The 23,906-nt window shown below is 45.4% G+C and overlaps 1 protein-coding gene across 2 annotated transcripts in view; it reads right to left on the bottom strand.

Annotated features, from left to right (window-relative positions):
• Positions 1-8,437, bottom strand: part of IL21R (interleukin 21 receptor) — a 34,359-nt gene extending 25,922 nt beyond the window's left edge. For both annotated transcript variants that reach the window (XM_064295752.1, XM_010598563.3), the window contains exon 1: positions 7,885-8,437. The gene's annotated coding sequence lies outside the window, so the exon portion shown is untranslated. The remainder of the gene's footprint in view (positions 1-7,884) is intronic.
• Between the last annotated feature and the right edge of the window lie 15,469 nt (positions 8,438-23,906).

Raw genomic sequence — 23,906 nt, 5'->3', positions numbered from 1 at the left:
TATACTATGTTCATGAATCAGAAATTTCAATGTTTTAAAGATTTCGGTTCTCCCCAAACTGAACTAAAGTTTCAGTGAAACCCCAAGATTCCAAAAAATAAAAAAAATCCCAGCAGGGGTTTGACAGGTTATTTCTAAAATTTATATAGAAATGCAAAGGGCTGAGGATAATTTAGACAACCTTGAAGAAGAATATCAAGACTTACAAAGTAATAAAGTATGGCATTGGTGCAAGGAAAAAAACTGGCTAATGGAAAAGAGTAGAGTCCAGGATAGGCTCACATATAAAAATCCATTGCTGTGGAGTCGATTCCAACATATAGCGACCCTATAGGAAAGAGTAGAACTGCCCCACAAGGTTTCCCAAGGCTGTAATCTTTACAGAAGCAGACTGCCACATCTTTCTCCCATGGACCAGCTGTTGGGTTCAAGCCACTGACCTCTCGGGTAGCAGCCAAGCACTTAACCACTGAGCCACCAGGGCTCCTTAACTCACATATAGCCCTTTAATTTTCAACAAAGACACCACTGCAAAGCAGTGGGAAAGCATGATACATTTTTTTTTAATTAATTTCATATCCTTACCGAAAAAATAAAACTTGACCCCCTACCTCACATCATACATAAAAAATCAATTCTGGATAGATTGTAGACCTAAATGGGAAAGGTAGAACACTAAAGCTTCTAGAATCAAACATAGGATAATATCTTCATGACCTTAGAGCACGCAACATTTCTTAAACTGCACAAAGAAAGCTCTAACCATAAAGAAAAAGACCGATAAATTGAACTTCTTTAAAATTAAGACTTTTAAGAGAATAGATGGATAGAAAGACAGACAGACAGGTAGGTAGGTAGGTAGGTAGACAGTTATACAAATATCTGACAAAAGCCTTGTGTCAAGAATATATAAAGAACTCCCATAAAATAATAAAAAAAGAAAGAAAAAACAGAGAGCCTAGTTTTTTAAAAAATGGACAAAAGGGTTAAAAAAACAGTTCACAAAAGAGAACATCCAAATAGTGAAAAAGCATATAAAAAGTGCTCAGAATTATTATTCACCAAGGAAATGCAAATTTACATCCCAATATGATGCCACTACATGCCAATCCAAAATGGCTAAAATGAAAAACAGACAATTCCAAGTGCCGAAAAAGATTTGGAGTAACTGAAACTCTCAATCTCTAGTCAATATTCTGATAGGAGTACAAATTGGTGCAACCACTTTGGAAAACTTTTCCTCAACAAGAGACCCAACAATTCCATTTCTGGGTTACATTCCAAAGAGAAATGTGTAAATAAACACACCAGCAGACACGTACCATAACGTTCATAAAATCCATTGCCATCAAGCCGATTCCTACCCTTAGTGACCCTAGAGGAGAGAGTAGAACTGCCCCATAGGGTTTCCAAGGCTACAAATATTTATGAAAGCAGGCTGCCACATCTTTTCTCCTACGGAGCAGCTAATGGGTCCTTACCGCCAACCTGGTGGTTAGCAGACAAGTGCTTAACCACTGTGCCACCAGGGCTCTTTATAATGCTCATAGCAGCATTATTTACAACTTCCCCAAACTGGAAACAACCCAATTTCTTGGTTTCCCTGCATCTTCATTACCTCACTGATTATTCAGGGATGAGATTTGTTTAGTTCCTCAAATCAGTCATCAACACTAACCCAACCCAGGTAGAATTGTGGGTTGAAAGTGAAAGGCGAGGGTGTGGCAAAAGCAAAATGTTCCCACAGGGATCAAGAAGAAATGGGGTAGGTGAGGAGGGACTCCCCACAAGTGTTAGACACAGCAGCCAAGAGGACACCAGAAGGAGAAGTGTCAAAACTGAGGTACTTCCCAAGATGGAACACAGAAGAAAGGACTCCCAGGTTCTCCCCGTCTTTGAGGGCTTCTGCTGGACCTTCTCCTGGATCTCCTCCCTGACCTCTCTAGTGTGACCCCTACAATCAGTCCTCAAACCAACCATGTTTCCTCCAGAAAAAACAGTATTCAAGATCTTTCAGGATCTGGCCCCCAACAACGCATGCCCTCAGGACTCCAGCTACACCAGATTCCTGACAGCTCCACCAACATGCCCCATTCATCTGGGTTCCAAGCTTCATGCGTGCTATCCCTGTCGCTGAAACTCTCTACCCTCCTTGGCCGACTGTCAGTTCCTACGCTGTCTTCCAAATCCAATTCAAATGTCATCTCCTCTGTAAATCTCTTTTGACCTCTCCAAGGAGTGAGAATCACTCCTTCCTCTGGGGCCCATCCCTCCACCAGGGCACACAGCTCTACATTCTGAGCACCTCTAGGCAGGAGCCATGGATCTCTCCTTTACTGCTAAATAACCAGTGGCCAGCCAATGCCCAACATATAGTAGGTGATCAAAACTCTTGGTTAATGGATGACTAATTAAAGAGAAAGCTTCCTAATATAGTGGATTGTGAAGACTTCCTTTAACATTAAAATCTATGTACACTACTGTCTTAGTTATCTTGTGCTGCTATAACAGAAATACCACAAGTGGATGGCTTAAACAAATGGAAATTTATTCTCTCACAGCTTAGGAGGCTAGAAATCTGAATTCAAGACACCAGCTCCAGGGAGAGTCTTTCTCTCTCTGTCGGCTCTAGGTGAACATCCTTGTTATCAATCTTTCCCTGGTCTAGGAGCTTCTCAGTGCAGGGACCCCAGGTCCAAAGGACATGCTCCACTCCTGGGTCTTCCTGCTTGGTGGTAACAAGGTCCCTCTCCTCTCTCCTTGTTTCTCTCTTTTATATCTCAAAAGAGATTGACTCAAAATACAACCTACTCCTGTAGATTGTGTCCCGCCTGATTCACATAACTGCCTCTAATCCTGCCTCATTAACATCATAGAGGTTGGAATTTACAACACACAGGATAATCACATCAGATCACAAAATGGAGGACAACCACATAATACTGGGAATCATGGCCTAGCCAAGTTGACACACATTTTGGGGGGACACAATTCAATCCGTAACAACTGCATTCTAAGCTTAAATCTTACTGTTTCTGACTCCTTTTTCTTAAATTCAGTGCATCGAGGGCCTCTGTGTACAGGATGAAGGCCAAAGCTCCAATGCTCCACCTCAGGGCCTTTGCATGTGTTGCTGCCTCTGCCAGAACATGTTATCTGCTTCTATGAAGGACTGGCTTTCTCAGCCTTCAGGTCTCAGTCTCAAAATTGCCTCCTCAGAGAGGCCATCTTTTCTGTCTGAAGTGAGTCTCCTCTGAGGTTCTGTGTGGCACACACCCCCATGTTTGTCTCCTCCATAGCAGTTGTAATACTGTGACTCAGTAATGTGCCGATTTTGTGTTTATGACCTGTCCCTTTCCTGGACCATAAGCTCCTGAAGGTAAGGAAACAGCCATTTTTATCACCATTGTATCTCCACTACATAGAACGGAGCCTGGAACACGGTAGGTGCTAGTAAGTAGCTGAAGAATGGGTGAATGAATGAGGCTGAGAACTGCTGTGTCTAGCTATAGAAGGAACGGTGCCAGAGGCAGCCCCTGAGAGAGGTCTTGGCTTCTCCATCAGCCTTGTCGCTGTCCACAGGAACTCTCCAGCCTTCTCCCTACCCCACCCCCGTGTCTTGGCAATACTCTCAGTTCCCAGAGTGAGTGATCATGACTACTGCCATCAGATAAATAACAAGGAACTTTCAGAGAGGTACGGTGACTTGCCTAGGTTCCCACAGTGAGTTCTTAGCCAAGTGGAGCTCTCAGGCTACGGGCCCAGTGGTCCTGGGTCAGAAAGGAGGCTCTGTTAGAGACCTTGGGTAAGTCTCTTCCTTTCTCTGAGTCTCAGTTTTCCTTATCTAGAGAATGGGGGCAGAGGACCTGGCCTGGCTGAGGGAGTAAGGCAGGTCCTAGGCACACTGTGGCTACTATTAGTTGCTTTTTATATTTTTTTGGCCAGTGGTGAGGGACAGGCTATGGGTGTCTGGGGACAGCTGCACCAGGGCCCCTGGGAACATGGCGGGAAGGGCCTGTCTTTTCCCAGCCAGTGCAACCTCTTAGCCTATCAGCCTCTCTCTCTCTTTCCCAGCCAGGCAGTAAATCTCCATTCATGTGGCCTCTGCTAGCCTGAACAACCTCTCCCTCCTGAAACGTCTTCCAGCCTGCGCAACCTCCCTTAGCTGAGCCCCGGAGTACTCCCAGCAACCTCTTCTGCCTGTGTAACCTCTATCATCCTGCAGTGTCTACCACCCTAGGCAACCTTGCCTAGACTGTGCAACCTCTCTCAGCTTCTGCAGCCCCACCTCACTCCAGCCCCATTTCCCCCAGACCAGGAGGGGCTGGGTTGGGCAACCTGGCCCCAAGTAAGGCAGAGCAAGAAAGGCCCCTGAGACAAGACAGGAACATGCGGGGCAGGGCCGGCAGGCTGTTGTGTCTCCTCTTTACCCAGCAGGCCCCACCAGCCTGCCCCTGTCCAGGCCTAAGGTGGCTGAGTGTGACTAATTTGCATTGGAGAATATTTGCAGGCCCCAGGCCTGGACTAGACCATCAAGTCCACTTGGCAAACGAGGTGATCCAGGCCCAGGGAGGTCCAGAGCCTGTCTGTGGTCACACAGTAAGGAAGGTCAGGCTTGGTCCAGGAGCCAGGCTGGTGCTCTTGTCCCACCTCCCTGGGGGCTCGGAGAGGGGGGGGCTGGGTCCCTCCTGGGGGCTGCAGGGGCCAGCAGGCCAGCTGGAGTCAGTCTCTGCTGCAGATGTTGTGGCCAGCTGGGGCCCTCACATGGGGCCCCTGCCCTCTCCCAGGGGAACATTCTCAGGTCGTTTCAGAAGTTCCAGGTTTACTCAGAGCTCTCATTTGAGCTGTCGTGAAAAGTCCCTTTGGCCAGGGGCCAGGGCGAGGAGTGGGGGCGGTCGCACCTGTGAGCCGGGGGTGGAGTTCTTCTAGCTCAGTTCCCCCCTCCACTCCTTTGGGGGCACTGGAGGCAGGGCAAAGGGGAGCATGTGAGGAAGGGGCCCTGAGGACATGAAGCCCTCCTCCTCCAGGCACTGGGCCTCTCTGGGCTGTGTTCTCACAGCTTTCTTCCCTCTACCTCTAAATGACTCCCTGGGCAGCCCCTAGCAAGTCCCCACTAATTGTTAGCTACCATCCATTCAGCCCCTGGCTCATGGTGACCCCACGCACAAAGGAACAAAATGCTGCCCCATCCTGTGCCATCCCACAATAGGCTAGGGATCAAACTGTTGTGATCCATAGGGCTTTCATTGCCTGATTTTCAGAAGCAGGTTGCCAGGCCTTTCTTCCTAGTCTGTCTTAGTCTGGAAGTTCCATCAAAACCTGTTCAGTGTCATAGCCTGACATGCAGTCGGGCTTAATAAATGCATGTTGAATAAATTCCTCACAACAAAGTCGAGAAAGGCATTCTTATTCCCATATTACAGATGAGGAAACTGAGGCTAAGAGACGTTGAGTGGCTTATTTGATGTCACACAGATACTAAGTGGTGGAGCTGGGACTTGAACCCAGGTCTGGCTGATTCCACAGCCCAAGATCACAACCGGCAGTGTGCTGGGGAGCCAGTTCCAAAGCCCCCACCTGACCCCAAGGACCTCCCAGCTGTGTGAAGAAGGGCTGAGTAGTGGTCAGTCCTGCCTTCAGGGATTACGAAGGTGCTATTGCCCCCAGCTGGGGGTGCCCCCCTCCCTTTCATTCATGTAGCTACCAAGTGAAGCCCTGGTGGCACAGTGGTTAAGCGCTTGGCTGCTAACCAAAAGGTCAGTGGTTCGAACCCACTAGCCGCTCCACAGGAAAAAGATATGGCAGTCAGCTTCCATAACGATTACAGCCTTGGGCAGTTCTACTCTGTCCTACAGAATTGACTCGATGGCAACGGGTTTTATCTCTTGGGCACTAAGGAGGCCCTGATGCTGCAGAGAAGCTGGCATCTCTCAAAGGTCCAGGTGACCTGCTTTCCTCTCTTCCCTCTTCTCTTGAGCTGGCCTCCTCCTCTGGGATGCCCCCAACTCACTCCCCACCAGGCTCCCGCCCCTTCTCTTGGCCTGATGACAACTCACTGGGCAGATAGGAGCCTTCAGCACCTGGGGCTCAGCCTTGGCCTTGCCTTCGTCACCCTCACCCCAGTTCTGGCCCCCTCCAGGCGTTAAGAGCTCTCAGCTTCCTCAGCTGAGGTGTTGAATAAGGATTCAGACACCAACCCCCCCAAGGCTGAGTCAGGCAGGACGAGGGCTGTGCTAAACAGCAGTGGGGAGAAGAGGACCAGGGGCCTCCCTCCTGGGACTTCCTGCCTGCCCTCGGATGCCCAGCCACCCTGACTCTTCTTCTCAGAAGACACTCTAGGACATGAGTCTTATTTTTATGTTATCCTGTCCAGGGGTTTGTGAACTTGACATCAAACAGACTGGGACCCAATCCCAGATCCCAGCTCATGGTAGCATGACCTGGGGCAAGAGTCTCCCCGCTGGGACTCAGTCTCCTCATCTGTGAAATGGGTGAGTGAGGCCTCCAGCCTCCGCTGGTGTTGTGAGGATTATGGGATACCCTGAAGTGTCTGTAACCTGGTTGGGTCAGAGGCCAAGGGGCTAGGGGAGCAGGACTCCAGCTCCCCAAGTGTGTCCCTGTACCTTCCTGGAGCCTGGCCTTTCCCTTCCACAGGTTTGAGGTTCCTCTCAATGCAAACTCCCTTCCAAAAAGGGAAACTGGCACCAACGATCAACTCTGCACAGGCCTCCAGCAGGCAGCTTTCACAAGTTTATGCCCCGGAGTTCTCACAAATAATCCCATGAGGGCAGAGCTACTTTTGTCCCATTTTACAGATGAGGACACTGAGGCTAGAAAAAGTAGAGCGACTCACCCAAAGTCACCGAGCTAGAAAGGCACATGGCCAGATTTTGAATCACCAGGTTTTCCCCACTCCACCATATGCTTATGAAATCCCCCCGCCATTGCCCCAGCTGCAGACGCCCCTACAGGGACGGCCTCGTGCCTCCCTAAGATCACTGGGCCCCCTGCTCTAGCTGATCAGCTCCATTAACCTACCATTCCTCAACAAGTCCTCAGATCCCCGGTCCAGGCATTTACTCCCCTGGGGGCCTCTGCCTCTTTCTGCCTTTCCCTTTCTTTCACATGCCAACATTCAATCCATCCTTGGAGGTTCCCTGACAGACCCTCTCAGGCAGGATCCAGCCTGATCCCCTCCACGCTCCTTGCACCCCTGGGGTCACCTCTCTCTTACTGTGGGGCCCATCCCCCACGTTTTCAGAAAAAGATGAGAAGATGACTTGAGGGCAGCGGCTGAGGGGGGTTGAAGCCCACCCTGCTTCCTTCTAATTGAGCCATCTTGGAAAAATCACTACCTCTCTGAGCCTCATTTCTTCCACTGTGAAATGGGCTCACCAGCTCCTACTTCAAAGGACGGTGGAAGGAGATAAAATGGAGAAAACTGCACAAAGTTGATGCCCCCAGCACCGCCACCACCATGAAATGAGCCATGTAAAAGCATCACACTCCCCGTACCCATTGCCACCCCTGCCCAGTTCAGCTGCCCAGAGTCAGGTTGACTGTTGGGCCACGTTTGGCCTGGAACCTGCCTGCTGCACTCTGCCCCTTTAGCAAGCTGTTTTCACAGACAGCTGCTGGGGTCATCTCAGCCATCCTCCTGCCTCCATGCTCCAGGCCTTCTGCAGATCCACAGAGAACTCCAGTCACCCTGAGCTGTCTGGCTTCACTGTATGAGCATTCTGTGCCTCGGTGTCCCCAACTCTGACCAGAGCACAGGCGTCCTCTCACAGTCCTTCCCTGTGCTCTGTATGCCTCAGGAAGGGGATAGGCCTCCAGGGCAGAGAGGGTGCCCAGCCCAGCCCAGGGCAGACAGGAGTGTGTTACCTGTGGTCCAGCTTCTCCTGGGAAATCCACTCGGGGCACTGGGGGCAGCCTGAGGCTCCCAGGAATGGCGAGGAGCAGCTGGGCTCAGCGTGGGAGTGGGAGATGAGGGTCCAAGAGGATGGGCAGGGGTCTGGGGTGGGAATCCACAATCTTCTCTGAGTCATCAAGGAGACAGTCATGTGAGCTGTCACCCCCACCGACAGGCGACAGGTGGCCTATCCCGCAGAGGCAGCCCACGCCGAGGGAGCAGTCAACTCCAGAGAGGTCACAACACAAACAGAAGACGGACACTGTCAGGCAGGGGCCAGTCAGACGCACCGAGGGATGGACAGACCGGCAGACAAGGCTGGCCAGTCAGGCAGACATACAGGCAACGAGCCAGACAGACCTCTGCGCGGTTGTCAGCCACACAGAGAGAAGGAGGCCCACAGTCGGCCCCGAGGCCATCAGTCACACTGAGTGGAAGTCATTTGGCAGAGACGACAGTCGGTCGGTCAGGGGCCGCGCGCCGCGCTGCGCCGCCATCCGAGGGACGCGTGCGCTGGGCGAGGAGGCAGAGCGCAGGATGTGGCAGGGTCCCGGCGACAAGCAGCACCCGCGGCCACGCCCACACCGCGCCCCGCCCACACAGAGGGGAGGGGGAGTGAGAAAGAGGTGGGAGCAGGCTCGGCCACCGCAGGGGCGCACTGCTCCCCTTCAGAGGTCAACTGCTGATGAGAAATTTGGGGCCGCCAGGGTGACGTCTCCCTTTTGGGGGCGGATGGCATCATCTCCACAGCCCTCAAGCCGTGATGCATGAGGCACGCAAGGCGGCCGTGAACCACCACTTGTCACAGACGTGGAAACTGAGGTTCAGGGGCTGAAGGGAAGGCACAGCTGGGAATCTTAACAACCTGGAAGTCGGAGACCCAAGAAAGCCCAGGTCAGCTCAGAGAGAAGACTGAGGGCCACTAGGGCAAGAGACTTGCCCAAGGTCTCCATCACAAGTGCCTCTTCCAGAGTTTGCCAACCGGCCTGCCCTACTCATTCTTGCTGTCTGCAGGATCTGTAGGGTCTGAGTTCAAGACCCCTGCTGTGGTCTAACCCAGTTCCTCTCTGCTCCCTTCCACTGGCCTCTGCTTCGAGGCTGCAAGGAGCAGAACCCTGTCTCCATGCCCTTGAGAAGACAGCCTCTTTGGCCTGTGGCAATACCTCTCTGAGTGCCTCGGTTTGCCCATTTGTCAAATGGGGGTACTTAGCACGAGGGAGGAAGGAAGGAGCCCTGGTGGCACACCCACTGCTAACCAAAAGATTGGCGGTTAGAATTCACCGGGCCGCTCTGCAGGAGGAAAACGTGGTGATCTGCTCCGGTAAAGATTACAGCCTAGAAAACTATGGGACAGTTCTACTCTGTCACACAGGGTCACCATGAGTCGAAATGGACTCCACGGCACCCAAAAACAACAAGCCACAAGGGCAGGCAGCTGTTAACACTGGTGACTCTCGAAGCTGTTTCAAAGGAGCTGTTTCTGTTGAAGAAATCCAGGGACAAATTCAGCAAGTTCTCAGCCAGCGGTTTTATAAGAAGAATACAACTTCTGCTACTATTTTGCATTTCTTAGGCACCTATATGATCTCAGTTTATCCCACGAATGCTATGAGGCAGGCAAGATTATTCCCATTTTACGGTTGAAGAAACTGAAGCTAAAGCCGAAAACACCAAACCCATTGCTGTCCAGTCAATTTTAACTCGTAACGACCCTATAGGAGAGTGTAGAACTGCCCCATAGGGTTTCCAAGGAGCGGCTGGTGGATTTGAACTGCCGATCTTTTGGTTAGCAGCTGAAAGCTTAATTTCTGTGCCACCAGTGCTCAGAGGGGTAAAAAGTCAGGCAAGCTAGGAAATGTTGGAGCTGGGATTTTAACCTGAGCGTACCTGATTCCTGAGCCTGCCCCAGGTTGCAGAAATGGGCCCACGTCAGGATGGAATATACCGGGGTGGTGGGGGCTATTCTGTGCTGTTTTGATGACACAGGCTGGCTCAAACACACATGCTGTCTCTCCCCAGCTGACTCATTTTTGGGAAACAAAGCAGCTGACCACATGACCAGTCCAGGGAAAAAGAGAAAGCATCTTTTTATTTCTTTTCCTTTTTTTTAATTTTTCTTTCTCTAGCTGTTTTTGAGGAACTTGGTATAAATTCCCCTGTGGCTGAGTTGAAAGATGTTTACCCTATAGAGGTTCCCCTCCCCACCACCAAAATAACTCGTGTTCTCTGGAGAACAAATCTTGGGAGGAAGCAAGTTTTTCTTTCTCTTGCTCTTCAGAATGAATTTTCTTGTATCGTGTACGGGAATTTGTAGTGGTAGAAAGACCAAGAGAAGTAATAGTAAAGCAAGTTAATATTTGCTGAGATATTGCTTTATATCGGTTCTAAGGAAGTGAAAGGTACATTGGATCACTTAAGCCTCAGAACTCAAGAAGTTAGTGATCATCATCATCACCATCTTCTTCCTTATTTTACAGATGAGAAAACTGAGGCTCAGAGAGGTTAAGTAACTTATCCAAGGTTGCACAGCTGGTGAGCAGCAGCTGGGATTTGAATTCAGTCGTTTGAGCTCTTGAGCTCACAGTTTTCGTCACTCACTACACTGCTTCTCGATGTGTGCTAGGGCTTCATCCCCCTCCTCCCTCCCTCCTGCCTACTTTCCTTCCTTCCTCTCCTCCTTCTTTCCACCCACCCACCCACCCATCTATCCATCCATTCTTCTGTCCATCCATCCACTCATCCATTCTTCTATCCATTCACCCATCCATCTACTCTTTTTTTCTTTCCTTCCTTCCTTCTTTCCACCAATATTTATTGAGCAAGCCCTTTGGCTACGCACTGAGGATGCCCCACAGAAATATGTATATGGCAGCATTCACAGAGCCTAGATTCTAGCAAGGAGAAACAAACAAAAAGAAGTAACAGACAAACTAAATGCAAATTATACTAAATGTCATAGAAAACAGGCTAGAGATCAAAGTAGTGACACGGAAGCATTAGATAAGATGGACCCAGCCATGGGTAGGAAATATTTTAGGCAGTGCAAAGGCACTGGGTGGGAAAAAATGTGGCTTGCTCTAGGAACCTAAGAAGAGCAGTGTGGTAGAACAGAGCGGAGCAAGCAGGGGATAAGAGGAGGTGAGGTCAGGGAGGTCACACACCATGCACACCACCCCAGGTCTTTCAGGACATGATAAAGAAGGTGGATTTTGTTCCAAGGGAAGTGGGAAGCCATCAGAGGTTTTCATCAGGGAAATGGTTTACATTTTCAAAAGAATACTCTGGCCACCCCCTGGGCAATGGCTTAGGGAGTGGGTAGCATACAGCAGGGGCCAGATAGCCCCTCGGTGTTTATAAAGATACCTTCAAAGGTGGAAATTTAACAGCTTGCAGATCCATGTCCATCGGGATGAACATGGTTCCCTCAGAAATAGATCTGTGTTCAGGGAAGGATCCCTGAACACAGTCCTTCTGGGTCTGTAAATGTCCCAGAAGTGTGAGCCCATGGCTTTGAGAAGATCTCTGGGGGCCCTCCAACACCCCTTAGTATTCAGAGCTGGTCAACTGAGAGGAAGTGGTTAAATTTGCATTTCAGCCAAGGGGCCTCCTGGAAAAAAAAGAATTGAGACAACTCCCCTGTCAACCCATTTCCTTTTTAAATTTTTAATTTTAATAGCTTTACTGGAGTATAATTTACAAATACCCATTTTAAGTGTCCAAATAAATTATTTTTAGTAAATTTATAGAATTGCACAGCCATCACCGAGATCCAGTATTAGAACATTTTCATCACCCCAAAAAAAGCTCCCTTGGGCTTTTTTGCAGTCACTCCCCGTTCCCACTCCCAGCACCACTAATCTACTTTCTGGGCCTCCAGATTCTCCTTTTCCTTTTCTGGACATTGCATATAAATTGAATCACACAGTATGTGCTCTTTGGGGTCTGGTTCCTTTCACTTAGCATAATGTATTTGAAATTCATTCAAGTTGTACCATGTATCAGTACTTCATTCCTTTTTGTTATGAAATAATATCCCATTGCATGGATATACCATGTTTTGTTTATCCATTCACCAATTTGTTGCCTGATTAGGGTCCATGCCCTGGAGCAGTCCAGCCACTGAAATGTACTCCAAGTCAGAGAGAAAGTTTATTTAGGAGGTGACAGTAATGGGGAGTCTGTCAGCAACACGGAATGTCTTTATAGAGTCCTGAAAGCCAGTTTTACATTAGAACTTATATATCACTGTTGCAAGGATTAGAAGGGTCTTTTTGGCACGTTGCCCACAAATGGCATGGCAGCATGAGTTGTTCATTACTAGGTAATGACAACAGATTCTTTATCAGACTAAAGAGATACATGCTGGACATCTCCTTACCTGGCTAAAGATATACATGCCAGACCTCTGGGTTCTAATCTTCAAGTGGGAGGTCGTAAGTCACAGGTGGCTGGATAGAGCAAAACAAAGCCATTAACAAAAGTATGCAGAAAGAAGAAGGCAGGCAGAAAAAAAAAACTTACAGGTTCAACATGGCGTTAGTTTTGTCAAGCTCTCAGTCACCCATTTTGAAGAAGAAAATATGTTGTAGAGTATTAGGGTCACAAGTTGATGAGCATTTGGGTTGTGTCTATTTGGGGGCTTTTTAATATAAGATTTTATGAACATTTGCATGGAGGTCTTTGGGTGGGCGCATATTTTTAAATCTCTTGGGTAGATGCCTGGGAATGAAATTGCTTGGTATTATGGTCAATTTAGGTTTATTTTTTAAGAAGCTGCCAAAGTGTTTTCAAAAGCAACTGAACAGCTTTACATTCCCACTAGCAATGTATTAGGGCTCCACTACATCCATATCTGTGCCAATACTTGTGTTTTTTGTCTACCTTTTTTATTATAGTCATCCTAGTAGGTGTGAAGTGGTATCTCATTATGGCTTAATTTGTATGTCCCTAGTGGCTGATGAGGTGCCCTAATGATGTCGTGGTTAAGAGCTCAGCTGCTAACGAAAAGGTTGCTAACCACCAGCTGCTCCTTGGAAACCCCATGGGGCAGTTCTACTCTGTCCTGTAGGGTTGCTGTGAGTCGGAACTGACTTGATGGCAACGGGTTTGAGTGATGACTAATGCTGGGCGTATTTTCATGTACTTATAAGCCATTTGTATATCTTCTGTGGTGAAACTTCTATTCAAATCCTTTGCTCTTTTAAGAATTGTGTTATCTTCTTATTATTGAGTTGTAAGAGTTCTTCATATAATCTGGAGACAACTCCTTTATCAGATATATGATTTGCAATATTTTTCCCAGCCAGTGGCTTGTCTTTCAATTTTCTTAATGGTGTTTTTAAAAGCATAAACATCTTAAATTTATCAACTTTTTTCTTTTGTGGATCAGGATTTTGGTGTCACAATTAAGAATTCCTTGCCTAACCCAAAAAACCAAAAGTCACAACAATTTTCTGTTATGTTTCCTTCTAAAAGTTTTATGGTTTTGGTTCTTACATTTAGATTTATGGATTTCGAGTCTCCAGTCTGACCTATAAAGAACTTGGAAGTCATCACTCCAGTTTTCACAACCAGAAAAAGCTGAACAAACTGAAAATCAAAAACTTTTCTTGGATCCATCAGAGAATTGAGGTTACAGGGCAAAAGGCTGCCCCCAAAACTGGAGATACAGAGAATCACAGCTTACTAGGAGCAGAAGCCTGCAGCTACAGCCAATACTAATAGTAATTAATGCTTTCAGCTGTAATTGCTGAATTGCTGGAGGCTCATGTGGACTTCCATCAGGGAAGAGGGCACAGAGAAGCCTTGCAGGGGGGCTCCCACACCTTCAAGAGTTTTGCCTCCAGGAGCTCCAAGAAAAATCCCTTCCTGCTTCTGGCAAGAGAAGGTGGAAAGAAATCACTTTGGAAAACATTCAGAGTTCTCTGTTTTCCTTAGCAAGGCCTGCCCTAAAGGCAAACTATTTTTCCAGAGCCTAATGGACTACTGGAAACCCTGGTGGCGTAGTGATTAAGAGCTACAGCTGTTAACTAAAAGGTCAGCAAGTTCAAATCCACTAGGCACTCCTTGGAAACCTGTGGGGCAGTTCTACCCTGCCCTATAGGGTCGCTATGAGTCGGAAACCACTCGACAGCAGTGGATCGGGTCAATGGACTACTAATGGACTAAGAGAGCCCTGGTGGTGCAGTGGTTAAGAGCTTAGCTGTTAACCAAAGTGTCGTCAGTTTGAATCTACCAGCTGCTCCTTGGAAACCCTATGGGGCACTTTTTGAGTCAGAATTGACTCAAAAGCAATAAGTTTGGTTTGGTTTGATTTAATGGACTAGGGTTTTACCAAAGCCTAACCAACCATAGGGTTGCTATGAGTTGCATCAGGTTGTTTTTTTTTAACCAGCCTAGGGGAAAGGAAAATACCCAACTTCAACCCTTTCTAGCCTTCCTATCGCACCCGGGGGTCTTGGGAGCTGAGAAGCACTTGTGAAGGTCATGGCTCAAGGACACAGGCTCACTAAAAGACAGACCTAATCATAGGACTGTAGAGCATTTCCCCTCCCCCACACCTTACCACTACATCAGTAGGGCTCCTGTTTAATAGCAGGGGGTGCAACTAAAATAACTGTAAGCCACAGACCCTATTTAAGAAGGAAACTCTAGGGAAACCCAAAAACAACAGAGGAGACAAAAAGAAGGACACCAGAAGAAATTTTAGCCTCTGACACCACAGCTAGAGCAAACAGTAAACACAGCCTAACTCCTAGCCAGATAAACATAAAACCTTATACCCATATACCTCAGTTCCTTTTACCTGAGATAATATGTCCATGCAGGGGGACTACCCAATTAGCAAGGTAAACACAGGCTTAATTTGTGCTTTCTTCCTCATATGTAGGGAAATTGTTCCCTACAGATGACCTGGTAAGCAAGGTAAGCACCGGGCTTACCTTGCGTATTGGATAACCCACCCCACGTGTCCAGCTTTCAATTAAAATTGATAAGGCATGCTCAAAGGCAAAAACAAAAAACAAAACACAGTCTGAATAAACAAAGCATCAGAGCCAGATTCAGGTATGGGAGAGATTTTGGAGTTATCTGAGCAGAAATTTAAAATAACTGTGATTAATATGCTAATGGCTCTAATGATAAAAGTGGACAACACGCAAGAAAAAATGAATTGTGCAAGCAGAAAGACAGAAGCTCTAAGAAAAAATCAAAGGGAAATTTTAGAAATCAAAAACACTACAACAGAAATGAAGAAAGCCTTTGATGGCCTCATCAGTAGACTGAATGTGACCAAGGAAACAATCAGTGAGCTTGAAGACATGTCAACAGAAATTTCCCAAATTGAAAATCAAAGAAAAAAAAAAAAAACCAGAATGTCCAAGAACTGTGAGACAATTAAGAAAGATGTAGCATATACATAAAGGAGCCCTGGTGACATAGTGGTAAAAAGCTTGGCTGCTAACCAAATCCACCAGCCACTCCCTGGAAACCCTATGGGGCTGTTCTGTCCTATAGGTTCACTATGAGTTGGAACTGCCTCAACAGCACCTAACAACAACATATGTGTAATGGGAATTACATATAATAACACATACCGGAGAAAAAAGAGAGAAAGAAACAGAAGAAATATTTGAAGTAATAATGATTGCGGATTTTCCAAAATTGAGGACAGACACAAAACCATAGATTCAGGAAGTTAAGAGAACACCAGCAGGATAGATAACAAAAACTCTACACGTAGGCAGATCATAATCAAACTACAAAATTCAAAGATGAAATGAAAATCGTAAAAGAAGCTAGAGGAGGAAAAAACACTTTTCCTATAAAGGTACAAGGATAAGAATTACATCAAACTTCTCTTCAGAAACTATGTAAGCAAAAAAGAGAATACTTAAAAGATTGAAAAAAAAAATCTACCATCCTAGAATTCTGTATCCAGAGAAATCATTCTTCAAAAGTAAAGGAGCTTTAAAAAACTTTATCAGAGAAACAAAAATCAAGGACATTTATTGCCAGTAGATTTGCCCTGCAAGAAATATTAAAGAAATTCTTCGGAGAGAAGGAAAATTACGTAGTTCAGAAACTCAGATCTACATGAAGAAAGGAGGAGCATTAAAGAAGGAATAAATGAAAGAAAAATAAATTTGTTCTTTTTTTATCTAATAAAGTTTGTTCAAAATAATAGTATCGACAACCCATAGGGTGATTATAGCTTATGGATAAGTGAAATGAATGACAGCAAAGTATAAGAGACATGAGGGAAGAACTAGAAATACCCTGCTACGAGATACCCGTACTACCTGTGAAGCAATATAGTGTTGTTTGAAAGTAGGCTTAGATTAGTTGTAAATGTACATTGCAAACTCGGGAAACCACTAAAACATTTTTAGAAGTATAATTGATACGTGAAGAGAGGAGAGAAAATAGAATCATATAAAATCCTCAGTTAAAACCAGACAAGCAAAAAATAGTGGAAAACAAAAAAGAAACAAAGAACAAGAGTAACAAATAGAAAGCAGTTACAAATATGATAGATATTAATCCAACTATATCAATAATCACTTTAAATGTTAGTGGCCTAAATATACCAATTAAAAGACAGAAACTTTTGGAGTGTATTAAAAAAAAACAACAACAACTATATGTTGTCTACAAGAAAACCACTTTAAATAGGACACAAGTAGATTAAAAGTAAAGTGTTGGAGAAAGATATACCATGATAACATTGATCAAAAGAAAGCTGAAATAGCGATATTAATTTCAGACAAAGCCCACTTGAGACCAAGGAAAATTATCAGGGATAAAGAGGGGCATTATATAATGATAAAGGGTAAATTCTCCAAGAAGTTACAACAATCCTTAATGATATGTACCTAACAAAAGAGCATCTATGTGAGGCAGAAACTGATAGAACTGCAAGGAGAAATGGACAAATCCACTATTATAGCTGGAGACCTCAACACAGTTCTATCATTAACTGACAGAACCGGCAGACAGAAAATCAGAAAGAGTATAATTGAACTGACCATCACCATCAAGCAACTGAAACTAACTGACATCTACAGAACACAGTACTTCATCCAACAACAGCAGAATACATATTTAGATCTATGATTCATTTTTAGTTAATTATTGTGTATGGTGTGAGGTAAGGGTAAACACTAGTGGCATAGTGGTTAAGTGCTATGGCTGCTAACCAAAGGGCTGGCAGTTTAAATCTGCCAGGCGCTCCTTGGAAACCCTATAGGGCAGTTCTACTCTGTCCTATAGGGTCGCCATGAGTTGGAATCGACTGGATGGCACTGGGTTTGGTTTTTTTGTTTGTTTGTTTTGGTGCGGTAAGGTTGTAAATTCATCTTTTTGCATGGGGATATCCAATTGTCCCAGCACCATTTGTTGAAGAGATTATTCTTTCCCCATTGAATTATCTTGGCACCTATGTTGAAAATCATTTAACCATAAGTGTATATTTTTGGCTTCTCTGTTTTGTCCTATTTCTGTATATGTCTTCTATCCTTATGCCAGTACCACACTGTCTTGATTCCAGCAGCTTTATAATTGTCTTGATTCCCGTAGCTTTATAATAAGTTTTGAAATCAGGAAGTGAAAGCCCCCAACTTTGTTTTGCTTTTTTCAGAATTGCTTTGAATTTCTATATAAATTTTAGGATCAGCTTGTTAGCTTCTGCAAAAAAAAGCCTGCTGGAGTTTTGGTAGGAATTACTTTGAATCTACATATCAATCTGGGAAGAATTACCATCTTAACAATACTGAGTCTTCCAATCCACAAACATTTATTCCAATCTTCTTATATTTGTCTCAGATAAACCCTCCCCCATCCATCCCCTTTGAGGTCCAACATTGTAGGGCTCCCCTGCTGACGGTCACAGTCAAGAAAGAACAGGAGACACCTTCAGTGGGAACTCACCACGAAGGAAAAAGTCTAGAGGGTCAGGGCAGGAAAGCTGGTTTGCACACAATACATGGCCGAGTCTGGGACCCTGCTTTTCACTCAGTTGCCCTGATACAATGGGTTTATTTTGAGAGCAATCGCTGAATGGGAAGAAAACTAATAAATACTACTCTCATTTGTGAATAACACAGAAGGAATATGACTATCCTGTTTTAAAGACTTGCCTTGGTTTGTATCAGGCTCTGAAAGAATACAGGTATCATTCAAGCAGATGATAAGAATGCCTTAGAATGTTGTAAATCTCTGCCCAAAATCAGACTGTCTGGGTGGGCTGATCAATCTTCCAGCCAGAGATCACAGGGCTGTCTAACATTTGCAGCATGAAGGGTGTCCTGGTTGGGTTCCTGTGATACATTCACAGGTTGTCTCTCTGGTAGCCCCAATATCCTAAATAGCCAGGCCATTAGGAAACGGACACCAATCACTGATAGTGAGGCCTCCATGAATATCACATCTGTTCGATCAGAGTCTGAACACACAATGTACTCCCAGGGCATTAGCACATGGAAAGTAGCTGTCATTACTTACAAAAAGAAACACATGACACACCAGAACAAACACAGATCCATTTTTGAGCAGGTCCCCACTTGACTCAAAAAGGCTTTCCAGATGGCAATGACGACTTTTCTGTCCACGCCCCACTTTGTATCACAGGTGAGGGTCTCAAAGGGCCTTCCGTAAGCCAATTCCCCCTGGCTAGGTAGACTAGTCAGGTGGGATGGGAAGTTTTGCTACCTGTTTTATACCATGGACAATGGACTGTGAACCCCCTCCCCTAGCCATTTTTATAGCCCAAAGCCTATGTGCCTCACTACTCAGAGTGCAATGTAGATTTTCCCACCTGATCACGTGATGGGTTGGGGGGATGGTTAGACATTTTGGTTCCTAGCCCGGAATTGTATCTTTCTAACCCTGTTGACAAACATCAGAGAGGGTCAGAGAGGGTCGCTGGTTTTTTTCCAAGGCCTAAAGATGCTGGCAAGGGGAGGAACAAGGAAGAATTGGGCTGGTCCAAAGGACTGCCTCTTCACAGCTCCCCTCAAAGCAGATTCAAGTGCAAGTAGTATACTTGGGAGATGATCCCAGGAATCACTTGCAGAGTGGGGAAGTGAGGAGGCAGGGAAGGAAAGGAAGTCAATAAAGGGTGCTACTAAGGGCTACTGGAGCTTAATCCCACTGGACCTCTGGGAGATGGTGTAGAACATTCTTCAAACTGTCCCAAATGGGGACAAGGAAGCTGGGGCATCTCCTTACCAAAACTCCATCTGTATTGGTTGAGGGCTGTTTCCAGGGCGCTAACTCTGTAACACTTCCAGCTTGCCACCTGTGTGCATCTGAAGCCAAAAAGAAGCCCTCAGGTAGAGAGTTGCAGGTGTTTGCAGTAAAAACGCTTTGCATGTAGAGCTGAGAGGGTAAGGGTGAAGTTCCCACATCTGCTACAGGGCAAATGACAATGACCCCTCCTTGCCTCCTAGCTTCCTCCCTGCCCTTCTTCCTCATATCAGAACCATGGTGTTATTCTAGATGGTAACATGTCCAGCTACTATATTACCCTGATGGGAGTGGTCAGATAGAGCTTCTGGGAGCACCTTTTGACCTTTCCACTCTTCCCCTTCTCTTTTCTTTCACCTCAAGTGTTTAAGTGTGGTAGCTGGAACTCAAGCAGCCATTTGGAACCACAAGGAAAGATCCAAGGGAATTATAGAGAACTTGACCCTGGTATCACTGGATCATTTGTCTCCAGACTTCTCATTACACAATAGAATAAACCTTTAAGTGTTTAAGTCACTGTGGTTGGTCTCTATTACAACATCTGAACGAAACCCTTAATCATATAAGAGGCTTGAACCGCTATCAAAAAGAGAAAAGGCCTTATTCATCTACCCAAACTAGTGATCCAAGTTATGCTAGGTGTTTATAAAATACTGACAAAGTGGGAAAGAACCATGATGATGGTGTTGGATTAATAATTTAGAAAACATTCATAAAATAAAATACGGCTATCGTTATTGGTGTTGTGTGCCATCAGGTTGATTCTGATTCATAGCAACCCTACAGAACAGAGTAGAGCTGCCCCATAGGGTTTCCTAGGCTGAAATCTTTATGGGAGCAGATCGCCTGGTATTGGAGTGGGTCGCCTAGTCTTTCTCCCATGAGCCACTGGGTGGGTTCAAACCGTCAGCCTTTCAGTTAGCAGCTGAACGTTTAATCATTGTGCCCCAGGGCTCCTCCTACAGCTATTAGAAAAGAATAATAAACATGTATATAAAGGTAGGTAACAAAAAAATAGATATCCCATAGTATTTTAAATTGAACTGTATAGTAGACTAAGTGAGAAAATCAGGTTATGTGAGTGGAAACTCATGTGTGATTTCAGTCTTCCCTTTCTACTGAGGGGCTTTAGAGTTTAACATTTTAAACATTTTTAAAAATAAAAGAAGGTTGGAACACTTGCTGTAGGAGCACTGAGATGCCATGTAAGAAGCCCCACTACCCAGAGGTCGCCAGGCTACTGGGAGGTCCCAGACAGGTTCTCCAGTCGGCTTTGCCTTTGGGTCACCCCAGCCCAGGTGTCAGACATGCAGGTGGAGGAGCCTGCAGGTGATCCAGCCCCCAGCTGTTGAGTCATCTCCAGCCTTCAAATCTTCCCAGCTGAAGTCCCAGTCACAATGGAGCACAGAGAAGCCATCTCTGTTCTGTCCTGTCCCCATTATGGACCCATAGAATCCATGATCATGATAAAATGACTGTTTAAAGCCACTAAAAATATATATATATACTTAAAAAAAAAAATTGCCATCGAGTCGATTCCAACTCATAGTGATCCTACAGGACAGAATAGAACTGCCCCATAGGGTTTCCTAGGAGTTCCTGGTGACCTTTTGGTTAGCAACTACAGCTCTTAACCACTACGCCACCAGGGTTTCCATATATATATATATATATATATATATATATACATACATATAAAATAAAGTGAGGGAATGTAACCTCCCATTCTCCTCCTACTGCCTGGATTGTGGTAATGGTGGTGGTGATGATGGTAGTAATGGTGGTGGCCATCTCCAACAACACAGACAAGGACAAAGCAGGGATGACAGAGCAAGCAGACAGGAGCCTGGGTCCCTGGGTAAACGTGTGGAGCATTACTCTGGACCACCTCCCTCCTCAGTGTTACCTATGAGGAAAAACTTCAATCTTACTGAAGTCACTGTTAATGTGGGTCTCTGTTACATGCAGCTGAGCCTACATTTGAACTAGTACTCACAGATACAGATGTAGCTATGGCTCTGGATACAGACATAGACACAGATGTGGATATAATCCTGATCAGGGTACTGCTACTGAGGAAGAAGGACAAAACTGACACTTGGTAGGCAACTAACAATCTCTGTCATATCCCCAGAAAACAAACGTTGTTACTCAGGGCTCTTTAGTAACATTATTATTTCCATCACAGTTGTAGAAAGCCAAATCAAACAAGCTTAGCAAAAATGGGAAGGGATTGGGTTTGGTGGCCAGAGCTCAGAAAGGGCAGCACTGCTCAGGGACGTCAGGGCTCAGAATGCTAAAAGGAGTGAATTTTTGTCCATCTCTGCCCATCTCTGGTCTCCAGTTGCCTGTGCACCAGCCACATTCTCAGCGACTGCAACTAGGCTTTCTCTGCGTAAAGTCGGGGAACCTGACCTCCCATCTCATTAGCTCTGCAGCCACGGAGGAAAGGTATTGTTCCCAGGGGCTCTAGCCAGAAAAATACCTGGGGATTATTTGGATTGGCTGGTAGTGAGTCACAAGCAATCTGTGTCTGAGTCTGGGGCCAATGATCTCTCAGCCTGAGTAATCTCGCAACCCCTGGACCAATCACTGTGGCCAGAGAGATGGGGGACTCTGATCCAGTTACTTGACGACTCCTGTGGTTATTCCAAAAAGATGGAGGGAGGGGGCACAGGATCATGTTGGGCAAAGAAAATACCCAAAACCAAACTCATTACCCTAGTCAAATTCTGACTCATGGCAGCCCAACAGGACAGAGTAGAACTGTCCTATAGGGTTTCCAAGGCTATAAATCTTTACGGAAGCAGACTGCCACATCTTTCTTCTGCAAAGGGGCTGGTGGGTTCAAACCATTGGCCTTTTCGTTAGCAGCTGAGCAGTTTACTCACTGCACCACCAGAGCTCCTTGGGTAAAGACAGTAGCCATTACATAAATAATATTAATAAAAATAATAATCAGATTGTTTTTAAAGGACTTACCACATGGCAGGTACCTTTTCCTTTTTTTTTTTTTTAATAATTTATTTTATTTGTTGTTGAGAATATACACAGCAAAAACACACACCAATTCAAATTTCTATATGTACAATTCAGTGACATTGATAACATTCTTTGAGTTGTACAACCATTCTCACCCTCCTTTTCTGAGTTGTTTCTGTTCCATTAACATAGATTCAGTGCCCCCTAATTTCCTACCTAACTTTTGATCTGCTGTTGTCAATTTGATCCCTTTATAGATAGATCTTAAAACAGCATAATGCTCAAGGCAGACATTCTTTGCTAGTTAAGCTAAACTATTATTTGGTTTTAAGAAGACTGTAGGGAATATTTTTGGTTTAAGATTAAAAGATTATCTCAGGGCAATAATTTCAGGGGTTCATCCAGCCTCTATAGCTCCAGAAAATCTGGATTTTATGAGAAGTTGAAATTCTGTTTTGCATTTTCCCCCTTTTGATCAGGATTCTTCTCTAGAATCTTTTATCAAAATACAACCACCTTTTAATATTCCATTTTAAACAGGAGGAAACAGAAGTGCAGGTGATGAAGCCCTAGGTCATAGAGCTAGTAGATGGTGGAGTCAGAATTTGAACCCGGGCAGTCTAGCTTTAAATGTTACTTCTGGGTGGGAATTTTTATTTTTAATATTTTTATGACTTCCTGTACTGTCTGATTTTTGTATGTGATATATTATTCCTAGAGTCTGAAAATATAAAAAGCTATTTCCATTTTGGAAAAGAGAGGAAAGGCACAAAGCATCAATGTGCTAGGGGGAGGGGAAAGCAAGAAGGGAAGGCATTTAGAATCTACAGAGCTGTGAGTAGCGGTCCTTCCAAAGGTACTGATTAGGGGTACAGGTAATGTCCTTTACTTCAGGTCAAATAGTCAATTACACATATAGGGAGATTATAGCCATGGAGGCAGTATGTCATATGGAAATTTCTTGGGGGCTTCTCCCAATGTCAAGAGTATACTACAGCTGACAGAAACCTGAAGCGTCCTGAGGTGCGGTGCCCAGAACAAGGGATGTTAGCCTCACTGCACTGGCCACACCTGAAATCTATGTCCAGGTCTGGGCCTTCATTTTAAGAATAATATTGGAAAACTGAGTATATTCAAAAGAGGCAACCAAGAAGGTAGGGGTTGGGGCGTGGAGAGTTTGAAAACCATGAGAGAACAGAGCTATTTAGCTTGAAGAAGAGAAGAGTCAGGGTGAAGGCCATGCCTTCATAACTTTTCAGTCCAGGACCAGTGCAGTCAAAATTGCTTAAGTGGATCAAGTGGTAAGCTCCCTGTCCTTGAGGGTATGCAAGCCAAGGCTTGGCCACCATCAGGGTGCTGGGGAAGAGATTTTTAGATTGAACGTGTGGTTGGAACATAAGGCCATGAAGTCTCTATCTAATGCTAAGTGTCTGTGTGTCTCTGATTCTTAGAAGGTTGTGGGAGGGCTTTCTCTAGAAAGGGAGTTACTGCAACTGCACTACCCACGTACCTCTTCAAGCTTCCTCTAAGGGATCCTGCAGCTGGAGCTCTGGTCAAGAGGTTCCAGTCTCCAAAGTCTGAAGACAGACTGATTAGGGCCAGAGAAGAATTGCTGTTCTCCTCCTTCTTAAGCTGCTTCAAAATTTGTATCAGTTAGATCCTTCCTCACTATTGAAAGTCTCAAGTTCAGTGGGTGTCTTAGGCTGGGTTCTCTAGTGAAGAAAAACCAGTAAAGTGTATAAATATATATAGAGAGAGATTTATATCA

This window comes from Loxodonta africana, chromosome 12, assembly GCF_030014295.1.
Source record: "Loxodonta africana isolate mLoxAfr1 chromosome 12, mLoxAfr1.hap2, whole genome shotgun sequence".
Classification (NCBI taxonomy): domain Eukaryota; kingdom Metazoa; phylum Chordata; class Mammalia; order Proboscidea; family Elephantidae; genus Loxodonta; species Loxodonta africana.
Note: the sequence above shows the minus strand (reverse complement) of the source record. Positions and strands in the feature narration are given on the sequence as shown.